This window comes from Panthera uncia, chromosome D4 (genome assembly GCF_023721935.1).
Source record: "Panthera uncia isolate 11264 chromosome D4, Puncia_PCG_1.0, whole genome shotgun sequence".
Taxonomy (NCBI): domain Eukaryota; kingdom Metazoa; phylum Chordata; class Mammalia; order Carnivora; family Felidae; genus Panthera; species Panthera uncia.
Window position 1 is genome coordinate 56,537,060 of NC_064807.1, and position 19,521 is coordinate 56,556,580.

The following is a 19,521-nucleotide window of genomic DNA, read 5'->3' on the forward strand; positions in this document are numbered from 1 at the left end:
GTGTGTGTGTGTGTGTGTGTGTGTGTGTGTGTGTGTGTGTGTGTGTGCTGGATGGGGGATATATTGATGAGAGTATAAAATAAAAGACACAGATACAGAGAGGAGGAGCAGAAGATTCAGAGGGCGGGGCTGGGTGAGAACTGAAGCCAGGAGAGCGGAGCCAGGGGAGGCATGAGACCCACAGACGCTCACGGCCTCCGCCAGCAGATCTCATAAGTGTGGGATCTCCCGGCGCTGGCCTGCGTTTTCCAAGAGATGGTGTCCCAGAGGAAGAGGCATCTATCACGTGTAAGACAGAGAGGACTATGGACCAGGGAGGTCGGACACGGACAGGAAGAGTCCATGGCCTGGGAGCAGCAGGGGTAGAACAGGGGCCCCAGCGGTGTTGAGAACACCAGGCGTCATCCCCGCCTTCCCTCGGCCCCCTCATCTCTCTGCTGTTAGAGGGTGGGCCAGAATCGAAATGAATAATTTAAACCTTTTCCCGCCAGATGTTTTTCCCTCTTAACAATAAACTTTTTTTTTTTAATGAAATACAGAGGCTGGAAAAGAGAAAAATGTAACTGCCTAGCTTTTCAATGTTAGCATTATGCCATTTTGCAGTAAGTCTTGTAATGAGATTAATATCACAGATAATATCACAGAGGGGTCGGCCCTTCCTGTTTCTAAGGGGCGACTCCATTTCCTTCAGCTTCTTGTGGGGGGGAGATGTCTTCTGGCAGAGGAGCACACGTCCCTTGGTACTCGAAGGCAGGCACTGAAGTAGACCCTAAATTCGCTCTTTCCTGCTCAGAAGGGGAAGCAGACAGCAGAAGGTGGATATGTGGGAAGATCCGTTGTTAACTGAGGTGTAAAGAAACAGGATGTGTAAATATCTCTGCCGTGTCACTAAGAGCTGAGCACTGGCACCGGTTTTACTCATTCATGACTTTAATCTTGCTGGTTATCCGCTCACTCACATATTTATTGCATTTGCACCCTTATTTACGGTATACCCTTTTTTAAAAAAGTTTATTTTTGGAGAGAAAGAGCAGGGGCAGAGAGAGGGAGAGAGAGAGAATCCCAAGCAGGCTCTACACTGTCCATCTAGAGCCCAACAGAGGGCTCAAACCCACAAACTGTGAGATCATGACTTGAGCCAAAATCAAGAGTTGAATGCTTAACCGATGGAGCCACCCAGGCGTCCCTATGGTGTTCCCTTTTAACCACTGGGGTTCATGAACCATTACTGTAATCTTCCACTTACGTAACATGATCTGCAGATGGGTGTTACCATACTTACTCAAATATTTCCTGCTCATTCACCTGCAAAATTAGGACAATAATACCTCTTTCAGAGATTTGCTGGGGATTAAGTGAGATAATATATGTAAATCACCTAGCGTGGCAATTGGCAATATACACAGTAAATGTTTTTTCCCCTTCTTTTCTAATTGCTCATAAAGCATCTGTTTAAAACTCTGCTTAGAATTCTCAAAGTGTTGCCAATAAGCTCCACAGTTAGAATTTCTGGAAACTACTTCTGGTTCATTAATGGAAATTGTGGCAGATCTTTTCTTCTGATTAACCTGCAGGAATTAACAGTGTTCAAGTATGATGTTTTCAAAAATGTAAAAATCTGACTCCCGGGCAAATATAACACGAACAGGGGTCGAAGATTTTAATCAAACCCATCAGTTCATAAGGGTACCAGTAAGATGTTAAGACTGTTTCCAAGGAGAATGTGAGGAACAGAGAGGCAATGAGGAAAGATAAAATGGTTTTGCTAATACATGCAAAACTAATTAATATCCTAGTGCAATAGAATGTCATGTTTGGGATTATCTTTTCTGCAGAGAACAAATCGCTTGTATCTTTACCAGACAACATTCATTTGTATTGCTATGGATAAGAACTACTTGCATTACTAACAATTTGGGTTTTGTTTTGTTTTGTTTTGTTTTGTTTTTTTAGGTTGTTTTTTTTGTGGGTTTTTTTGTTTTGTTTTTTAGAAAGAGAGAGACAGAGAGTACTGGAGTGGGGGAGAGGGGCAGAGAGAGAGAGAGAGAGAGAGAGAGAATCCTAAGCAGGCACCATGCTCAGTGCTCAGCTTAGGGCCCAACTTGGGACTTGATCCCAACCCTGGGATCATGACCTAAGGTAAAATCAAGAGTCAGACACTAAACTGACTGAGCCATTTTTCACAGGTTTGCTTCAATTCCTACAGAGTTGGAAAATAGCTCAACCAACAAGAAATCAGTCAAGCTGCACAAATGTATAGGAACAGAAAATGACAGAGATTCTGGGGTGCCTAGGTGGCTCACTTGGTTAAGCGTCCAGTTTCAGTTCAGGTCATGATCTCCCAGTTCATGAGTTCGAGCCCCGCATCAGGCCCGGTGCTGACAGCCTGGAGCCTGCTTTGGATTCTGCATCTCCCTCTCTCTGCCCCTCCCCGGCCCATGCTCTGTCTCTCTCTCTCAAAAATAAATAACCCTTTAAAAAAATTAAAAAAAAAAGAAAATGACAGAGATTCCAAGAGGTGGTGATAAGCATTCTTTAAAAAAAATTTTTTTTAATGTTTATTTATTTTTTGAGAGAGAGAGATAGAGCATGAGCATGGGAGGGGCAGAAAGAGAAGGAGACGCAGATTCCAAAGTGGACTCCAGGGTCTGAGCTGTCAGCACAGAGCCCGACATGGAGCTTGAACCCACAAACTGGGAGATCATGACCTGAGTGGAAGTCGGACACTCAACCCACTGAGCCACCCAGGCGCCCCTAAGCATTCTAATGAAAGGAAACCTAGTATGTAATCACTTTTGCCTATTTCCATCTTGGACAGTTTTTCCTAACAAAACCCACACCTAATTTAGGATGTGGCCTGGGAGGGAGGCTTTGCCATTTTCTCACTCTGAACTGTGGGACCCCAAAGTCAGCTGAGAACAGCCTAGATTGAGATAGGCAGGCCCTTGCCATAGCCAGCTCCTTATTCCCAGTCACTGATGACAGGAATCCTGCTCTCTCTGGGGCATGATGGGGATTAGAGACAGTGTGCCTGGACAGCCAGTTCCAAAACCCACCATTTTGTTCCTCCAGCTGGTAACCCAGGGGTTAGCTGTATGTGCAGCTCCATTCTTTAAGACCTCCATCCACTTGCTGCCCCAACAGGCTTCCCATGCCACGCTCCTACTTTGCCCTTGCAAGCCCTCAAGCCAAGCCAGAGAGAATCAATACATCCTGAATTTTGCAAAACTGTGTGGTTTGGCAAACAATTCATCATGTATCACCTTGGAACTATCATGTACTATCTTGTATCATATCATTTAACTTGTCTACAGTTTTAGAAATTGTTACTTCTTGTGTCTTCAATTAAGTTGTACTTCTTTGATAGCTGAAACTTATTCCCCTCTACCACCACCCAATATTAGATGTTAAATATATATTTAATGGGCCTTAAGTTAGGTGTTTAAACAGGCGTTTAATTAGATGTTAAATAAATATTGGTTGAAGAGATAGAGAGTGTTAGAATAGGGGCACCTGGGTGGCTCATTTGGCCCAGTGTCAACTCTTGATTTCGGCTCATATCATAATCTCCTGAAGCGTGAGATTGAGCCCCTTGGCAGGTTCTATGCTGACAGTGTGGAGCCTGCTTGAGATTCTCTCTCTCCCTCTCTCTCTGCCCCTCCCCCCACTCTCTATCTCTCACTCAGAGAAAATAAACACACACACACACACACACACACACACACACACACACACAATGGAGTATTACTCAGCAATCAAAAAGAATGAAATCTAGGGGCGCCTGGGTGGCTCAGTCAGTTAAGTGTCCAACTTCAGCTCAGGTCATGATCTCGCGGTGAGTTCGAGCCCTGCATCGGGCTCTGCGCCGACAGCTCAGAGCCTGGAGCCTGCTTCGGATTCTGTGTCTCCCTCTCTCTGCCCCTCCCCTGCTCATGTTCTGTCTCTGTCTCTCAAAAATAAATAAATATATTTTTTTAAATGAATGAAATCTTGCCATTTGCAACAACATGGATGGAACTAGAGGGTATTATGCTAAGCAAAATTAGTCAGAGAAAAATATCATATGACTTTACTCATGTGGAATTTAAGATGCAAAACAGATGAACATACGGGAAGGGAAGCAAAAATAATATAAAAACAGGGAGAGGGACAAAACAAGAGAGACTCTTAAACACAGAGAACAACTGAGGGTTGCTGGAAGGATTGTGGGTGGGGGGAATGGGCTAAATGGGTAAGGGGCACTGAGGAAGACACTTGTTGTGATGAGCACTGGGTGTTATACATACGGCATGAATCACTGGATTCTACTCCTGAAATCATTATTGCACTAGATGCTAACTAACTTGGATGTAAAAACAAACAAACAAACAAACAAACAAACAAACAACAAAAGACTCCCACGTGAAAAACTGGCCTTCAAAAGACTCACAGGACTGTAGCTAACAAAGAAACAGTTACCAATGGGTGGTCAGCACTGCTGCCATCTCCCCAGGGCTCGGGACAGGGAGAGAAGGCCAGAGTGCCCTGTCTTTCCCTGACAAAGGTGGGGTTTTTTTTAAATTTTTTAAAATGTCATTTATTTATTTTTCAGAGAGAGGGAGAGACAGAGCATGAGTGGGGGAGGGGCAGAGAGAGAGGGAGACACAGAATCCAAAGCAGGCTCCAGGCTCCGAGCTGTCGGCACAGAACCCGACGCGAGGCTCGAACTCACGAACCATGAGATCATGACGTGAGCAGAAGTCGGACACTTAACGGGCTGAGCCACCCAGACGCCCCTCCCTGACAGAGGTTTGGTTGCAGACATTACTCAAGATGCTGTCTGAGGGCCTGGCTTCTAAGCTAGGGACTGGCTGCTGTCCTTCAAATCCTCCTGCCTTCCCCCTCCAGCTGTTCCAACAGTAACCCCCAGTCACTGTTATCTTCCTAGAAAGAGCTTGTCCACACATCAAGGGCCCCAACTTTCGCAGCTGCCACCCAAAGGACAGACCCCACATTAAATCAGTTGTGAAGAAAGCAGAAGCAGATTTCTGCCCTTTGTGAGAGTAGAACTTAAATGTTCTCACAAGAAAGAAATGAAGGAAAAAAGGAAAGGAGGGAGGAAGGGAGGAAGGGAAAGAAAGAGAGAAGACAGGTAAATGTGAGGTAATAATGTGTGTGTTAATTAACTCAATGGTGGGACTCCTTTCACAATATGAATATGTCAACTCATCACGTACATTTAAATATCTTACGATTTTATTTGTCACCTCAATAAAACTGAAAAAAAGAACAGGGCGTGGCCTCGAGTAGGCACCTGACGCTAAATAAAAGGTTATATTCAGGATGAAGTGACAAGGGCTGGAGGTAACTGACAAAAAGGTTCAGATGTAAGGAACACGATGAAGCAGCATCTCGAGAACTTGGAGGGGAAGGTGCCACACGGCCGATCATAACACAGAAACATGACATGCACGCGAGGTCCTAGAACTCACGTGGCCAGCATCAGGTAAGAAGCACAGACAGCAGCGTGTCCGTTTGGAGGAGAGGCATTCACTTCATGGGAACAGGAAAGGCCCCCCGCAGAGGACGTGTGGTACCCACGGGGCCTGAAGGGAGGGCAGAGGGTCTCAGGGCCAAAGCAGGGACAGGGAGATGCTTTGTGGAAGCATCTAAGCCTGACCAGAGCTCCTAGAGCCAAGGGTTTACGAAGGATGGTGCTGAGAAGATAGGTTAGGACCGTCCCTATGGCCATCCAGAGGGTTCTGGCTATCAGGGGAGGGAGGACAGATGTCCATCCTTTAGGCCTTCAGGTCAGAACTAAAGCTCTGTCTCTTCTGTATTTCTAACAACCAGCCATAATCCATAGGCTTATGTACAAATTGCTTTCGGATACCAGTATCCTCTTTTTGAACGTGTTTCTAGAAAAAATAAAAAGCAACGTAAGAACACGGTGTTATATCCATTTTAAGAGGGAATTTAATCCAATGATCATGAGCTTGGTGAGACTGGCTTCAGGCACCTATGTGTATATTCATCAAGTGATGACTAGTGAATGGGTGAATAAATGAATGGATGAAATATGCAAGGCTGTCTTGATTCCATCAAGGGAATGGAAGAGGGGGACAGAGTGTGAGTTGGAGGGGACAGATGAGCCATTCAAAAAGAGGTCTGACTGGTAGACAGCTCTTTAAATCCTTTGCAAAGAAAGTAGAAGCAGACACTTGCCTTTTGTGGGCAAACCTTTGTTCAGCCTCAGAGCAATGTGTGCAGGGGGTAGTGTGACCTTCATTTCCCCTGTGTCCAGTCAAAGAGGCTTTCTGATTCACGTCTGTAGGACACGGAGGCAGTAAACACAAACAAGTATCTGGCTTTGGCAGGGAGAGGTTTGGGGTTGGATCCTTTTCCCCAGTTTTAATAGAGACTATAAAGGGAGATCTTTACCAAACAACATTAAAACATTTTTTGGGGGGCGCCTGAGTGGCTCAGTCGGTTAAGCGTCCGACTTCAGCTCAGGTCACGATCTCGCGGTCCGTGAGTTCGAGCCCCGCGTCGGGCTCTGAGCTGTCAGCACAGAACCCGACACAGGGCTTGAGCCCACAAACTGCGGGATCATGACCTGAGCCGAAGTCGGACGCTTAACCGACTGAGCCACCCAGGCACCCCATTTACCAAACAACATTTTGAAACACCATCATGTTGGGGTGCACAGGCCGGAGCCCTTGAAGAACAGGCAGGCAAAACCAGATGAGTGCTCTCCTGCCCCACTGGGCATGGGAGCATTTGAAAGTTCTCTTAATTGCAGGTCTGACTGGCTGCCCTTTATTTATGGGAACCATTGCAGAGCTAAAGGGAAGCAGAGACAGTCATTGCTTTTCTGGGGGCAACACTCATGGATGACTGGGAAAGCCACAGACCTAGTGGGAAAAAACATTATTTTGAGCACTGGCAGACCTGGATTTTGAGGCTGACATTACCTGCCTACCAGCTGGTTCACTGGGGGATACAACGCCTGCCTCTTGCCGAATGGATCTAAATCTGAAAATGTTAACTCCTAGCCCTGAGGAAAGAGTGCTGAGGAGAGGCTGAAGGGGATGGGGGGCTAAGGACAGGGTGAGAATAAAGGTGGGAGCCTGGCTGCAAGACCCCGGCCAGCACTACCAAAGAGCCTGTTACAGGCAGAAGCCTTGACTTGGGGGCTCCCAGATGTCCACAGATAGAACTGAGAGCATCTGTACAATCAGTAAGGAAGCAATTACACTCTGATTTTCACTAACCTCTAACTACAATTTAGAGTTGCCTTCAGTTAAGAATGTAGCCAACAAACCATGGCATTTGCCCCAGCTAGGCTTACGTATGTTTTCACTATCACATGATTGCTGCAGAGACCTTGAAATATCACTTACATTCATTACCTCTTCAATTTTTTTTAATGCTTATTTATTTTTGAGAGAGAGCGAGAAAGAGAGAGAGAGAGAGAGTGCAAGTGGGGAAGGGGCAGAGAGGGAGACACAGAATCTGAAGCAGGCTCCAGGCTGTCAGCATACAGCCCAATGTGGGGCCTGAACCATTAGATCATGACCTGAGCCAAAGTCGGACGCCCAACCAACTGAGCCACTCATGTGCCCCCATTCATCACTTCTTCAAAAGCATAATCGTTATTAGACCTACTGCTAGATCTTGTCCTTTTTTTTTAAGTTTATTTATTTATTTTGAGAGAGAGAGGAAGAGCACACACGAGCAGGGGAGGGGCAGAGAGAGAATCCCAAGCAGGCTCTGCACTGTCAGCATCGAGCCTGACATGAGGCTGGATCTCATGAAGCATGAGATCGTGACCTGAGCCAAAATCAAGAGCCAGACGCTTAACCTACTGAGCCACCCAGGCGCCCCTAGATTTTGTCCTTCAATGCGTTAATAAAGTAACATTTATTTTCCACATCACAAGTTTGTTTATATTTTGGTAACTATATTTCAATATGGTCAGTTCCCTTCACAGTTATTTTAGCTAGAAACAGCATTCTGAGAGGCACCTGGGTGGCTCAGTCAGTTGAGCCTCCGACTCTTGATTTTGGTTCAGGTCATAATCTCATGGTTGTGAGATTGAGCCCTGCATTGGCCTCCACGTTGATCATGGATCCTGCTTACGGTCCTCTGTCTCTCTCTCTCTCTCTCTCTTTGAGAGAGGGGGAAAGAGGGGGAAAGAGTGGTGTTTGTGTGGGTGGTGGGGAGCATGGCGACTTTTTTCCTCCTTTGCCCTCTCCCAACCAGCAGCGCAACAACTCACCTATTTGCTCTTCGGCAAGTAAATGAGATTGGCTCATCCCCTCTCCCCCACTTACATGCTCTCTCTAAAATTAAAATTAATTAATTCTAAGAAACAGCATTCTGAAAAGCAGTCCAGAGTTCGCCAGCCTGCCAAAGGCGTGAGCTCATGGCACACAGAAAGGTTAAGAACTCAGAACAGCAGCCAGCAAAGGGGAGGTTCTGGAAATACAGAAGTGTTTAGTTCTGTTTCAACATCCTTTTCAGAAGACACAAAGCTCTTTGTTGCTCATGCCCTGGAAAGTTGATCAAGGGCCAACAGAGAGCAGGATGGAGACGTGGGAGAAAATGGGCGGAGGCCCCCGGAGACATGAAGGAAAGTCACAGCTGACATTCCCCACCGCCATCCCCCAACACCATGACAGAGTCTAAGCACCTAAGTTAGAGTGGAAATCAGCAGAGGCTTGGGGCCCCTGGCCCCTTAAGCGTCTCTCACTCTGCAGCATCAGCTGGTTCCTTACAGACTCGGCAACTGTCTGCTTAAAACTCCCAGCTGGCTCCTAACACCTGCCGGCCAGCTGCTCTGCTTATTGAAGAACTCTCAGACTCCAAACATCTTGCTTCAAGAAGGTCAAGATGGACTTTATGGTCTTTTGTTTGGTGACTCTGCTGCCATTTGGTCACTGAGTGTACGAGCCAAAGTTCAGTGCTAAACACTCACTTGAACTTAATTTTTCTGTTTCATTAAGGAGGCTATTTTAGAGTCTGGCCATGCGTCAAGGACACATTAACTCTGGGGACAGCCCATTTCTCCAAGTCAGTCCCCGGGGATGGAGGGGCATGGCCAGGAGCCAACAGGAAGGGGTTCTGACCAGGGAGGAGAAAGGCTCTGTGGGAACTGGTATGGGTGGCTTAAGCAGCAGCCTCTGGGGATAGCAAAGCTCTAGGCTGTGGAGGGTTATTAGAGTGACTGCCCGGAAATATGTCCCTGGTTAGCCCCAGCTAAGGTGTAGGTAAGGAGAGGTGGGAGTGTGGGAAGGTAATTGCGGTCGCCGCAGAGCCTCCAGGTTTCTTATCCGGCAATGCCGAGCTTTCTGCAGGGGCACGGTAAGCAAAGCGTGCTGTTTTTCCTAGGAATCCAGTGCTGTACAGATCAAAAACCAATGACAAACAAAAAACCTAGCCAATCTCATTTACTTGCCAAAGAGCAAATAGGTGAGTTGTTGCGCTGCTGGTTGGGAGAGGGCGAAGGAGGAAAAAAGTCGCCATGCTCACCACCACCCACACAAACACCACTCATGGAAAGAACATGATACTAGCTACTAGGACAGCTGGGTCCCAGCCCTGGCCCTGCCTCTCTCTAACCTCCTGCTTGACTTCCTTTTCCCAGTGGGCCTCGGTTTCCCCATATCGGAAAGTTAACCACTGCTGCTCTTAAACACAAACCCACCCGCAGTCCTGGCTGGACTCCCCCACCCTGGGTGTGGGCAGTCCGAGAAAAGGAGAGAACGTTCTACAGGTGCCAACAGCCTCCACGACAGGGGAGCGGCAGCCCCACCCAGCAGGTCTGAGTGTGTGTTGAAATGAAGAGAAGAGGGACGCAACTGGCCAGTGTGGTGGCTTTTATTCCATTCATTCATTCATGCATGCATGCATGCATGCATTCACTCACTCACTCATTTATTAAGTTCTGTCTTTGGATATGTTTCTGTTTCTAAGAATAAAACGTGTTCATTGTAAAAATTTCAAACACAATGAAAATCTAAAATCGCTGCAAGTGTTTTCCCAGAACTGCCTCCCAGGAGAAACAATTTACTGTCTTGTATTTATTGTATGCACTTTTTTATTCCTTTATCTTCCTTTTCTTTTCTCTCTCTCTCTCTCTTTTTTTTTTTTTTTTTTTTGGTCCTTGTAGCATACAAGCACATTTTATTTGAGCAGTGTAAAAGTGTTTGGATTAAAACATCAGAGCCTTCCTTCCCTTCCACTCCTTTCAACCCTGAATTCCACTCCCCTCTGCAGACAGTCACTGTTAATATTCTGGTTCTGATCCTTCTAGATACTCAAGTGCAGGTAGCTTGCTACCCCAACACCTGCTATCCAGCCCTGGCCAGTGAGAAGTCACTGTTGCCAGTGCAGCCCTGTTCAGTCTCCCATACCCTCTGCCTCCCCACTTCTCCGGTAGGCATCAGATGTCATCCCTTCTGTCCCCCGAAGTCCAGGGGCACAGCTTCAGGGGAGGGGAAAGCATCTCTCCTCCCCACTGGGTGATAGAGAGGGGAGGGGAGGCCTTGGCACTCCAACAGGCTGGCTGGGAGTGAGCACTGATGCCAGCAAAGAGTGTTTCATGATGTCTTAGCATGATCCACATATGTGGTGCAGTCCTTCCCTTGGGATGTAGGGGAACTAAGCATCCATTGTGTATGTAGTCTTGGCCTTTGGGGTCTCAGCTGAAACATAGACACAAAGAATCCCGCCTTAATATCCAGTCACAGATGCCATCGTTTATTTATTTCATGATGGACATTGGGTTGTTTTGTGTGTGTGCTGACAAGCTACCTCAGGCAGGTTTTTAAATTAGCTGCTGATGCTTGCTTGCTTTCTTTCTTTTCTTTCTTTCACATTTATTTATTTATTTTTGAGAGACAGAGAGAGATGCAGCATGGGCAGGGGAGGGGGAGACACAGAATCAGAAGCAGGCTCCAGGCTCCGAGCTGTCAGCACAGAGCCCGACATGGGGCTCGAACTCACAAACCGTGAGATCATGACCTGAGCCAAAGTCGGCCGCTTAACCGACTGAGCCACCCAGGCGCCCCATTAGCTGCTGATTCTTATAAACATTTGTCATTTTGGCCTCCCCACACCATCTAACCCCCTGCCCTGCTTCTCAAGTTGGGAGAAGCTTACCACTGGACACACCCAATGTATGCCATGGGGCCACGACAGCGTCACATTCATTTCAAAGTTCTGGCGAAAAAGGGATGTAACATAATGATTCAGTACTTAATACAAGAGAGATAAGTCAGGAGATGTCAAGAACATTTCTCCTTTGTAGTGAGCTGTTTAGGACTTTGGTGCCAGACCTCCAGGAGATGCACAGCCATCCTCCTCTGTACCCAGGGGCATCTTTCCATGCACCGCTCTGGTAGCCAGCCTCCAAGACAGCCCCCAGTGATCCTGGCCTCCCGGCATCCACACCCTTGAGGATCTCCCCTTCCAAATTGTGCCAGGGACATCTATGCCACTAATGTCACCATCCTCTTCTTTCTCCTTCAATTCCTAAATCCTGGAGGTGGCACACGCATGGGCACAGGGGATAAATGAAATTATACAAAATGGCTGCTCCTCTGCCCCCCTAGCTAAGGTCATGATGAGTGGAGTGCATAACCCAGGAGCGGTATTTTCTTTGTGGACCAGCAACAGGTAGCAAACCTCTGTGTGCTCAGTCAGGGGCTTACAGCAGCAGGTGAGTTGCTGTGAAACGAGTTTTGAGCCCACTTCTGCCGGTTGCCGACTTCATTTTCTCCGCAGGCCTGTTGTCCAAACCCCTACAGCAGTTTATCGTGCAATTCAGAGTGGATTGAGAACCCTCATTGAAATGGTTGCTTGGAACCTGAGTTTCCCGCCACATCGCTGTGCAATGCGATTCTGGGGCATTCCCTCCAGCGTGGACTTTGGTTCCAGGTTGGGTGTGGGCAGTGGATTCCTAGAAGAGTCATGAAAGCCAGCCCGGGGTGGGCACAAGCAAGGCCCTTTCTAGACAAATGCTGGACCCTGGGTAGGCAAGGAGCCGATGGCATTTGGGTTCCCCGAACAGGCCAGGTCTTCCTCCTGATTGCGGTCTCCACCTGTATTGGGCGTGTGGGGTGTGGCTCTCGCCCTGCCTGGGATAATGGTGACCTGAAGTCATTCATTACCCAAATCCAGGAAGGGCAGTTCACTGTACCGCAACTGGTACAGTCATGGCGGCCTCTCTCTGGCACGTGTCAGCAAAAGAGTGTGTTTATTTTCTACCATCCAGAGCCACGTGGAACCTGGCCCAGATCTGGGAGAAGGTGCAGTTGGCTCCGCAGCCAGCCCTGAGGAGACTTCCTGATGAGGCCTCCTGAAGTCCGCCTTTTCTTAGCTGACACGATTAAATGTTTCTAACACTCAGTGGCCGGAGCTTCTCTCTGGTGCTCCAGACCTGGGTACTGGGTATCCATCCGCCCCTGTGTGTTCACCTCAGAGGGTGTCTAAAGGCCAGGTCCTCATCTTTTACACACACTCTCCTCTCCTGTCCTCATTTTTGTCAAAACCTGCTCCTGCTGCAAGATTCATTCCTTGGGCGATTGTTCCCTCCAGCCGCCTAACCATTCAAGCTGAGGAGTCATTCTCCATTCCTCCTCTCAAGAAACCTTTCTTGAACCACTACCCAGTGCCAGACTCTGTGCCAGGCCCTAAAGGTAAAGACAGGCATCAGAACAGGCTCTGGATGCTCAGAGGCCAGTGGGGAACCCACAAGAACGAGTGTGACACATCGGGTTGTTCAGGAGGAGGAGTGGAGTGTCTAACCCAGCACACAGGGATCAGGAAAGGTTTCCTGTAAGAGGTGATGCCTGCATTGAGTCAGGAGAGAAGAGAGTGGAGGAGAGGAGGCGTCTTGAGCGTTGAGACTGGAACCATGATTAGGAGCCGACTTAGGAGGGCTTTTGTTGGAGAGTAAGACTGGACTTAGTTCTGCAGGCAATGGAGAGCCATTTGAGGGTTTGGGACTTCGTGGGGGAGGTGGGTGGTGAAGGAAATCCGATTTGCATTTTGAATGGCTCACACTGGAAGCTGTGGAGAGGTTTGAATAAGAGGGTGGGTGGGAGGGACGCAAAGCTGGAAGCAAGATCTTGAGAAGGCAGATGACGGAAACTGAACCAGGGGAGACGGGGGAGGAGGAAGGGGAGACAAAGGAACAACTGATTAAATTTGGGGGAGATGGGAGATGAGTGAGTTAAAATGACTTCTCGGTTCTGGCTGGGGTGTTTGGGTGGTTGGTGGGGCCAGCAATGGAAACAGAGAACACAGAAGGAGAAACAAGCCTGGGGGGGGAAATGTGATGAGTTTATATTTGGAGGCACTGAGTTTGAGTGCCTGAGGGATATTAGGGAGGGGAGGTCAGCAGGAAGCTGGAACACAGGCAGAAGCTCTGCGGGGGAGAAGCTGGGATAAGAGATGTGAATCTGTGAGTCACGAGAACCGAGAGACAACCGTTGAATCAACAGGAGGAATGTGTGCAGGGAGAGTGTGCAGAGTAGGGAAACCAGAGGGTGAAGACCATCCTAGGGAGCCTGGAAAGGAAAGGGGTGGGCCAAAGAAAAGAAACTAAGAGAGCCGGGAGAGAAGAGATACCAAGAGAAGTAAGAAGTTCGGAGTGGGAAGAGCATCACAAAAGCCAAAGGCACACAGCTCTAAGAAATGAGCGGTGTCATACACCAGAGAGAAGTCCAGCAAGACTAAGACTGGACAGTGTTCACTGGACTTGACATTTAAGAAGCTGCTGGTAAACTTGGGACTGGTCTTAGCAGATACAGTAGCCTCTGTCTCACCTGTGTGCATGTGGAAGGAGTATGGGAGTGGAGTTCATACCTATGAATTGATCTGGATCAATATAAAGGGAGCCTGATTTTAAACATTTTAGAATACAGCCCAAACCAACCAACCAACCAGTGGTAGACTGAACGTTAAAAAAAAATTTAGGGGCACCTGGGTGTCTCAGTCAGTTAAGCCTCTGACTTGGGCTCAGGTCATGATCTCGCCATCCATGAGTTCAAGCCCCGCATCGGGCTCTGTGCTGACAGCTCAGAGCCTGGAGCCTGCTTAGGATTCTGTGTCTCCTTGTCTTTGCACTTCCCCTGCCATCTTTCTCTCTCTCAAAAATAAACATTAAAAAAAAACTTAAAAAAAAAATTTACACTGTGAGAAACCCCACTTCGTATGGAACAGTGTTACTCAGAAAGGAATGAGTCTCTGAGTTCTTGTGATCCTGTACTATTCTGAGAAAAGATTTTCCATGTATGCTTTCTAGGTGAAAGCAACATTAAGGTACATTTTGGATGTTTATAACCACATCGATCCTGACCTGTATTTTAAAGGCTTTTATTTGGAACTTGGTTGTGTACAACAGTGCCCCCTGGTGTGGATGTCATGCATAAAAACTTATCTTTTATTAGCAAGAAGGCAATCCTCTCAAAACATTATTCCTGCTCTTACACATGGGGTGGGAGTGACTGATTTAGGTTTTAGCTTATTTAGGTTTTGTGGGATGCAACATGCAACACTGGGGAGGGATATCGATGTAGCTAGTAGGGCTCCTTTAAATTGGTTAAAAACTCACTTGCCCATGTGTTTTGTATAGCTGTGCTTCTACTAAATGGGTCAACAGAGGGGGACCTACCCTTTTTTTTAAAAAATAAAGTTTACAAAATTATATATACAGAGAATTAAACAAATCATAAAGCACAGCAAATTTCTCAAACTGAAGCACTTGGGTAATCAAGCACATAGATCAACAAACAAAATTACAGACAGCCTGGATGGACCCCTGCTTATGCTCTCAGCTCCTTTATTTATTCACTACAACCTCTAGGGCCAAGGATGACCACTCGTGTAATTTTTCATAGCATAGATCCATTTTGCTTGTTTTTGAACGTACTATAACCGGAGTATGATATGACTGGAATAATCAGTATGTATCCTTTTGTGTCTTATTCAGTGTATTTGACAAGATCCATCCGCGTTGCTCTGTGTAGTTGTAGTTCATTGTTTTTGCTATATAACAATACCACTGTAAAGCTCAACCATAGTTTGTCATTTCAATAATTGATAAAAATTTGGGTTGTTGCCAGTTTGAGGCTATTATAGTTTGCTATGAATATTCTCATACATGCATTTTGGTGCATGCATTTGTTTCAATATATTCCCACAATTGCACATCCATCACAATTTCAGAATATTTTCATTACTCCAAAAAGAAACCCCACGCCTCCTTAGCTGTCACCCCCGACCCTTTCATCCCCTCAGCCCTGGTCAACAAATAATCTATTGCTACAGATTTGCCTTTGACTTTTCACATAAGTGGAATCACACAATATGTGGCCTTTTGTCTGACTTCTTTCACTTACCATGTTTTCATGATTCATCAGATTTTGATTCAGCAGAGAAACCATCACGGTCAAAGTGTAAACATTCCCCTTTAAAAGACAGTGCTAATTGCTCCCTTACCTGACGATATATTTATAGTTAACTTTCATAGTTTACACATTTTCATGGATATACTAGGAAGCCGCACTACTCTGAATCAATTTGTGACACCCACTGTGGTTTATCTTTGAGTGTTGAAGGTTAAGGAATAGTTTGCCTTTGACATTTTCCAGGTCGAAATTATTTTGGCCATGTTCGATAATCAATTCTGGAGTTCTGAGTTCATTTGTTGGAGCAGATTCAAATAATTTCCTGAGATGAGACAAATCCGGCTTTTCTTAAGGTACCCATACAGCTGACCAAGTGGAGGCATAGAGCCTTCCATTCAGTTGAGAACACAGAGAGACAGACACAAGGGAGGAAATGTGAAGACTCACGTGCAGAGACAGAGATTGTGGAGCTATGTATCTACAGGCCAAACAACTCCACGGAGACACAGATTGCCCCTCACAGCGTCCAGAGAAAACCAACCTTGCCAACACCCTGACTTTAGACTTCCGGCCTCCATAATGGTGGGAGAATTTGTTTTAAGCCACCAAATTTGTGGTAATTTGTTTCGGTAGTCCTAGGAAACTAACCCTAAATACCTGAAAACTCCTGGGGTAACTGGATGGCTCAGTCGGTTAAGCGTCCCACTTTGGCTCAGGTCATAAATCTCATGGTCTGTGAGTTCGAGCCCTGCATCAAGCTCTGTGCTGACAGCTTAGAGCCTGAAGCCTGCTTTGGATTCTGTGTCTCCCTCTCTCTCTGCTCCTCTCCCGCTCACACTGTCTCTGAAAAATGAACAAACATTAAAAAAAAAAAACTTTAAATACATGAACTCCCAATTCTGACACTGCCTGGCATAAACTGGTACTCTATTGAAGCTTTACAGCACATCCTTGGGGCTGTGAACACACTTTAGGAAAGACGAATCTCTCATTTTGTAAGGAAAAGAAATTGACTTTGAACTCACTTTTTCCATTGTTTTTGTTGTTTTTAAAGAAAGCTCTACACCCAACGTGGGGCTTCAACTCATGACCCTGAGATCAAGAGTCACATGCTCTACCAGCTGAGCCAGAAGGAGCCCCATCACTTTTTCTTCCTGACTTGTTTCCCCAACTAAAGTCTAGCAGTCTGGATTACAAGAATGGTCCAACCTTCTTTTAGAAATTCTGGAATTAGAATAAATGCATCTATTTTCCTCCATACTGGTATCAAAACCAGGGCAGTCTGAGCCTGAATCACCAAATAGTTTAAATTTTTTCTTTAGAAGGCTGGCCTTATTTTGGTACAAGGGTCAAGGTCATTTTCCTCTGACTTAGCTTAAGTCCAGTATTAACATGTCCAAAAGCAGAAGGGGAGGAAAAGAACCAACTAGAACACATGGATATCATATACTTGCACCGTCAACAGAAGTGCCTATCTTTACTAGGATAAAGTTTACACTGTCAGAAGCGTTATCTTACCACATTTATAGAACCCTTCTTTATTAGAAGTATTAACTACCAATAAGGTTGGATAATACAAACACAAAAGGGTTGCGGTAATGGGAAGAAAGAGGCTACCACATTGCAAATCTCTTAAGTTTACGGAGGGTCTGTGGGGAAGGGATTCTAACTAACACTTGAAAGGGAGGCTACGAAAGCAGCTTCTGAATAAGTTTACCGTACATGGTGATGGGTTCTGGAAGATATTGGGTATTAGCTGTAGGTCTTATTAGCCAGCCACTGTACTGCTTCCATGTGTAGACCAAGAATCAGAGGCTTGAAGGGAACATGGGTTCCTTTTTACCGAACAATTCACTTCCATTCACTTCCTCTATAGTAGGAAAACATTCATACTGACTCTACAGCACATTTTCAGACTTCAGACTGTAAGGTGACATTCAGTATCCCCGGCTGTCATTGGTTTATTTTTCTTTCTTATTCCTGCATTTCCTGCTTGCCATCTTGGGAGGTAGAGAGAGCCACATGAAAGAGGTTAAGAGCATATGCACTATGGGGCAACCGCGATAGGAATCTACCCCATCATCTCAGGGTGGGTTGGAAGTTTCCTGCTCCCAATCCTTCAGACTGCCCAACTCTGACTGGCAAATAATCTTTCAAGATGCTGTGAATCCTGAAAGGGCTAAGCAAACGTCTGATGAGGGAATGTATTGACAAGAAAAACTTTGCTCTTGAAGGTTATGTAAGCCAGCTATCTAGATCCTAACATAATGGCTACCATCCACAGATAACTATCTGAGCATTTGAAATGTGGAGAGTCCAAATTGAGATGTACTGTAAATTTATACACTGGATTTCAAAGACTTGGTATGAGAAAACGTAAACTGTCTCATTAATCTTTATACTAATCACATGCTGAGATATTTGGGGTAGGTTAGGCAGAATATATTAAAAATATTTCAACTGTTTCCTTTGACTTTTTAATGCGGCCACTAAAAAACCTTTAATTACATATGGCTCATTACATCTGTATTGGACAGCAGTCTATGTGAAATATCCAAGAGACCCCAAACACTTGCAGTGATCTGACCAGACTCTCACAAGAATTTTTTCCTTTGGTACAAATCAGGTCTTATGATTTGTTAAGAAGTAATTGTATCCAGTGATGTTTAACTGACACATTTAAACACCAGTTTAATAGTGGTTTAGTAGTGTCAAAGCATAGTTAAGAATTTAAGATGTAAAAGATTTGTAAAAGGGGGAAATAAATCGGCAAAGATGAAGTCCTGATAAGAGTCCACATTTCACACCTTGTTTAAGGGCCTCTATTGCTCACAGAAAATCTGCTGAGTCCCGAGGCTTCTTCTAGGAGAGCTCTTTCCCATGTAGTGACTCAGAACTCAGAGCTGCCATCACCATGGCAGAGGAAAAGAGAGCTGGCTTTTAAATGCTCCCACAGGACCTATGCTTATAAGGCCTTCAGATTTGTATAAAAATTAATGAGACACTTTATGTTTTCTCACACCAAGTCTTTGAAATCCAGTGTATAAATTTACAGCACATCTCAATTTGGACTCTCCACATTACAAAGGCTCAAATAGCTGCATGGGCTTTCCTGCCTTCACTGCAGGTAAGGAGTCACGAGAGAGCGCACTGGTATTTACTGAGTAGAAAATGCCTCTGCCGTAAGACAGTACCAGCTTTGGGTTTCTTGAGGCATTCAAAGTCCAACACAAACATTCTTTCAAATATGCTGGACACAAGAGAGAAACAATCAGGACTTGGTCACTTTACTGAATGCCTCTACCAGTTAACTACTGGAGCGGGCAGAGGGCATCATCCTTCCTTAATTAAGCCAAAGAACGAATGCTTCCTGAAAGAGGGAACGGAAGGAAGTGGGATTATTTCGCCTCAATTTTTTGTATCTTGTGTCTACTTTCCTTCTCAAGTAACACAGCATGTACACGGAAGTAGATTACTCTTATTTTCTTCCTTTTTAGTGAAAGGAAAGGAATTACACAAACATGTACGGAAAATGAAAGAGGCTCCTCTTTCCCTATCATGCTGACAAGAAGTTGGATGTAAGCTGTAGCTAATGTGGACAACTTTGCCTGGTTACCTACTGTAATCTTCTTTCCTGCATCTTATGGTCAACATATAAAGAAAGAAATCTAGTTACCTACTTATGTAGCCCTACTGTTCGGTGAGTTTAGGCCACATGTGTGGCTACGTTCAGCTATCTTCTTGGCTTTTTAGAAGATAGAATTATGTTCTACGTGTTGTAATGCTAGTTGTTTTTGAGTTTCTAAGACGTCTACACAAATGCAGAAACAAAATCTGAATTATAGTCTAAAAATGAGATCTGGCTGCTAGTAGCTCAGCAGCTCTATCTTCCTGCTGGAATCCTGCTACCACCCTCCCTCCAGGCACACACAACCCTACCCCTTCCACAACACAAACATGAACCACAAAAAAATGTTTTAAGTGTACATCATACATTTATTACCAACAACCCTCTCAACTCCAAAATTGGGCACAGGGATTAAAAATAAAAATTCATTGCACTACTTAGTAAAGCATTACTAGTAACTTTCATAAAAAATGTACAAACTTTGTTAAAAATTTA